Raw genomic sequence first — 5,490 nt, 5'->3', positions numbered from 1 at the left:
TGACGGGGTGAAGCGCGCTGGTAACGGCGTATTTGATGCACGAGTCGTCTTTGTTTTTAACGTTGACGATTGCTTTTTTATTTTTCAACACGTCGGGTAACGGTGCGTACCCACCACCACCCAAGGGGATGAGCCTGGCGATCACTATATCTAGATGCACGAGATGATTTATGCTCCATTCCGATCCGTTTTCGGTCCATCGTCCAACCGCCGCGATTAAGGGATTTACGTCCTTTTCCAAATCTAATTCTTCGAAAACTTTATATGCACCCGAGTGAAAGGCGGGTACGGCCACGTCTGCCCCTCGCTGCATATTTACGACCAAAACGAGTCGATATCTGATGGCTTTGAAACGATGATTTTGTAAAATTTCCTCGATGCGATCCTTATATTGCAAGATTTCTTCCGGGTCCTCAAAACGCGTTAGGTCTATCCGATATGTTTCGAACATATCGCTAGCGTGAATAATACGAAATCCGGGTTGATCGTTTGCGGGTACCAATTCACGTTCTGCCCTCTGCTGCATTTCTCCACTCGGATTTGCAACTTGCTGTCTCTTCTCGCGTTTCTCGCGTTTTCGCTGCTCGCGTTTTTCGCGTTTCTCGCGTCGCCTCTGCTCGTCTTCGCGGTCCTCGAGTTCCCACCGCTCGCGTTTCTCGCGTCGCCTCTGCTCGTCTTCCCGATCCTCGAGTTCCCACCGCTCGCGTTTCTCGCGTCGCCTCTGCTCGTATTCCCGGTCCTCGAGTTCCCACTGCTGCTTGCGTTCCTCGCGTCTTCTCTGCCGCTCGCGTTCCTCGCGTTCGCGTTCCTCGCGTCTTCTCTGCCGCTCGCGTTCCTCGCGTTCCTCGCGTTCGCGTTCTTCGCGTTCCTCGCGTTCCTCGCGTCGCCTCTGCCGTTCGCGTTCCTCGCGTCGCCTCTGCCGTTCGCGTTCCTCGCGTCGCCTCTGCCGTTCGCGTTCCTCGCGTCGCCTCTGCCGTTCGCGTTCCTCGTAACCGTCTCGGCGGTCGTAACCGTCTCGGCGGTCGTAACCGTCTCGGCGGTCGTAACCGTCTCGGTGGTCGTATCTACCACGTTCTCTACGGTTGTAATGAGTCATTTTAGCTAATAGCCTAATCCCTTAAGTCAGAATTGCAAACCACGTCGATAGAGGGCGTACGTCAGATTACAAAATACAAACGTATTTTACAATTTACAGAGTCGTGCACACCTTTTACAAACGCCGTCGATCGTGACCTTGCATCCCACGCCGCACACGAAACACGGGGATATCTTGCTGCCGTGCTTCATCCTATACATGTGGTAGGCGCAGTACCCCTTGAGGTGATCGGGCAGCGAGTCTTGATCCCGACGGTTATTCCTGCGACACAGCTCGGTCGAACCCATCTTGAGATAACGGCAACCGTCTTCGCCCTCGGGGCGTCGACTGGGCGATTGACGCCGCAAGAGTATCGCGTTGCTCACAACTTGTCCACCGCATCTATAGCAGATATTGTGCAGTATAGTCTTGCAACCCCTGCCGCATATTTCGCACGAAACCGTACCCCCGCCTCGCACGATTCTAAACTTGTGACCGCGGCAATATCCGCGTAGATGCTCGGGCAGCGAGTCTTGATGCTTCAACGTTGCTTTTCCGCACGATTCGGTCGAACCCATCCTGATCCAACGACAAGTATTTTGCATCATTTTTTATTACAACGCGTTTTTCCCTTATTCCATTTTTCACTCGGGCGGTAATTGCGTGTCGAAGGGAACGACCAACAATTCTTCTCGTACAAAACTCCTCGGTACTCCTCGTAAAAAATACAAGACGGGTTGATGCGGTTTGATCATGACGTTTCGCCGTTTCGCACGTCGTACGTGTCGATGCTCCATATCGGATCGGTAGCTCTGCGTCTTTCGCCCCCTTCCAATTCTCCGGGTCTGTACAGGTATCGTACGCGCAGGCTCGAATCCAAGACGCGCTCGTCCAACCCGACGGGTCGATCGTACTTGGGCTCGTACTTGATTTCGTCTCGCCCGCGTACGGCCTCGTCGGGACCTCGAGCGTTTAACTCTTTCAAAACGGGTTTCAGATTTTCCACCCATTCCGCGTTGCGTTTCGTCGGATCCAACATTTCCCGAGCATACTGATGCGGAAACAGTTTGACGGCAAGAGTCTTGTTGAACCTTTCTACGATTCCTTGCGATTTGTGATTACCGGGTACTCCCACGCTCACGCGTACGTTGTGCTCTTTCATCGCTTTTAACGTTTCGCCTTTAAATTCGCTGCCCGAATCGACCTGCAACGACTCGGGCCACGTCAACTTACGGCCGTAAATCCTGACAAAGGCTCGCGAGACCTCCGCCGATTGTTTGGTCGTCAACGGTTCCGCTTCCTTGTATCTGCTCGCCACGTCGACGACCGTCAGGGCGTACTTGTACGTTTTTCCCCTGTACCTATCGTGCGGTAAAAAGAGCAGGTCGGCCTGATGTACTTGATTTACCGAGACGCTCTGCCTCGTAGGCACGCTCGGTACGCGTTTAGGCGGCGGTAGATAAATTTGCCACATGCTCTGCTTAAACAACCACTCTTTTACGACGTCTCGCGGTATCCTCGTCTTGCTGGCGAGTTGGTCGATGGCCCCCTCGCCCTGCCATAAATGTTGAGGAGCGTAGTATGCACGTTCGAGTTTGCGTATTTCGCGGTTCGTGCTCATATTTATAAATATCGGTATATCTTATAAATATTTTACGGTCGCGTACGCGAGTACGCCCAACACGACGACCAATCCGACCAGCTCCGCATCCTGCTGCGATTCGCCGGGCGCGTAAAAGTCGGACAGCTGCGGTTCTCGCTCGAGTTGCAGGCGATCGGACGATCCACCCAATCTATAGTATTCTCTCATCGCAGTTTCGACGTCCGAAAAGGTTCCTCGGGCGTGCTGCTCGCGTTCGAGTTTTTCGTTGATGTAATCGAGTTGCGAGGCTCGTTTTTTGCTCCACGAATCTCGAGCCTGAGCCAATTGTTCCAAGGCCAGATCGTGCCGTTTGCGTTCCGCGTCGCCGCCGCTCATGCGGCTAAAGATAAAGTTGCTTCCGCTAAAAGCTAGGGCGTTTACCATCGCACCGCCGACCATCATTGCCACGGTTGCCATTTTTTTACTATCGCGGTATTTATTTTAAAATCTTGTCGGGGATGTATCCGTTTGCCACCAGCATGTCCTTGGTCAGCGTCGAAGCCGCAATCAGACCCGCGAGCTTTGCCGTGTCGACGAGCGTCAGCTTGTCTACGAGCGGCGCTTTGCTTCCCGCCACCTTTTTCAGTATCATCACGTAACCGACCGTCAACGTGGACACGATCGCTCCGTCGTACAGGCTGTTTACAATTACCTTTGTATCGATGCCACTCATACCTTTTTAAGCAAGAGAGATTTTTAATTACATTTCAAACGGATCCGGCTTGGACGGCTTGGACGGTGGTGGCGGCTTGACCGACGTCGGTGCCGGCGGCGTCGACCTGGTCGACTTGACAGGCGGTGCCGTTGTCGGCTTGGTGGATGCGACGTAGACTAGATATCCCAACGCGACGAGCGACAGATACGGAATGCAACTCGAAAACAACGCCAAAGGTGACGTCCGCGATGCCTCCGAGGCTTGACGTCGTTTCTCGGCGATTGCCTTTCCGGCCGCAACTCGCTTGGGATTCTTGCTCGTGACTTGGGTAATTGTTTCGTCCATTTTGTAAATGTCTGCAATTTTTTTACTCGGTAATTACACGGGCGGGTCGGTAATCGCGGGCGACTCGGTCGGCGTCGATTTCTCGGACTCTGGCGGCGCGGTTGAAACCTCGTGAGACGTCACCTGCGGCGTCGATTGCTCGCCGTTCGGCGGTTCGTATTTCACGTGTCTCGCCGTGTGCATCGCGACCGAAATCGGTGCGAGCCACGCTCCAAATTTAAAATAGAGCTCGCACGCGACGGGATTCAACGCTTCCATCAGGAACCGATCGTTTTCGAGATCGTCGCCGAGTTGCTCGATCGAATCGATCGGGAGCACGTAACCGATAGTCTTGCTGTACATGCGAATCACGCTGCTGCCGAGCGATCTCGTCACGTCGCTGCCCCTTTTGGATTCGAGCATCGCGTACAACTTGGAAATTTCGGCCTCGGGCATGCGCTCGATTTGCTCCGCAGAGTATTCCCGATCAAAGTAGTATCGAGCGTTCCCTCCGCTCGCGACGGTCTTTATTCGGTCTTTGAGCTCGACTGAAACGTCTCGAGCTTGCTCGGGCGTAAGAGACGGCTCGGCCGGCTCGGTCGAATCGACCTTCTTTTTTGGTCTGCGCTTTTTCTTTGCGGGCGGGTCGGCGGCGGCGCCTGCGGCGGCGGTCCGTCGTTCGTTTTCCGCGAGCGCTTGCATCTCGTGCGTTATGTCGGTCATTTTTAATAAATGCAAAATATATTTTATCCGATGTGAATTCCCCAACGGGTCGGTCTGTCGCATTTCAACAGCAACTTGCTAAAACACGTCGTGTCGATCTTGTCTTTGATGCGTTTCTTGTCGTCTGCATCTTTTATCACGTCATTCTCTCGCAGGCAATCGTAAAAACTGTCTCTGTCTTTGCAGAAAAAGAGCGCGATCCATCGAACCTGCTCTCTGAAATCTTTGAGGATGGAATTGTACTTTTGGGTGAGAATCCAAACGGATTTCTTGTGGTGACGACCGGAAAAGGCTAGCGTCGACAGCGTCTGCTGCTTTCTCTTCATGTCCTTGTTGCTGCTGCAATCGTCGATCACGAACAGCGTCTCGGCGTCGTCGTCAAACTTGCCGCAGAGGTGCGTCAGGCAATCGTCCAGGGACTCGCCGGGGTCGATCAAAAAGACGTTTTCGTCTAGCTCTATCCACGCGCGTCTATAACTCGAGTTTACGCTAAACGTCGGACAGATAAATACAATGTTTTTAAAGTAATCCTTGTATTCCGTCTCGATCAGATTCAACGCGTAAACCGTCTTGCCGCAATTTGTCGCTCCGACGATCAGAGCGCAGTGAGCCTCTTTTGGAAACATGGTTTTTTTATAGTCGGTCTTAATAGTTTACTCCCACGAGCCTGTTTCCCTGTATGTTTAGCTGGGCGTCTGCGACGATAAAGACGTAGCAGTCTAGCGGGGCCGCCGTCTCCGCGTCTCGCGTCAGTTGCAGTTTCAATCCGCCGGAATCGGCATCGATCTTTCTACCCGTTCCGTGCAGGGTATTGTCCGTGACGGCTCTGAGATCGACCCAGAGGCCGTAGTGATCCGTCAGATATTTCCTCTGCGACATGTTGGTGAAATGCGTCGGCTTGCAGGCTTGGTTGCAAAAGTGCTTGCGAATCTCTTCGTAATTTCTGTAGGGCATCATTCCACGGGCGTAAATTTCGTTGGACGACCCGTCGATCGTGACGCTGCATTCTTTGATTTTCGGGTTGTAAAACTTTTCGGGGTCGTGCTCGAAATCGGTCTCTCGTTCCTTAAA

Source organism: Anneissia japonica, unplaced genomic scaffold, assembly GCF_011630105.1.
Source record: "Anneissia japonica isolate Jap-2015-1 unplaced genomic scaffold, ASM1163010v1 scaffold1881_len754168_cov175, whole genome shotgun sequence".
NCBI classification, from domain to species: Eukaryota; Metazoa; Echinodermata; class Crinoidea; order Comatulida; family Comatulidae; genus Anneissia; species Anneissia japonica.
Note: the sequence above shows the minus strand (reverse complement) of the source record.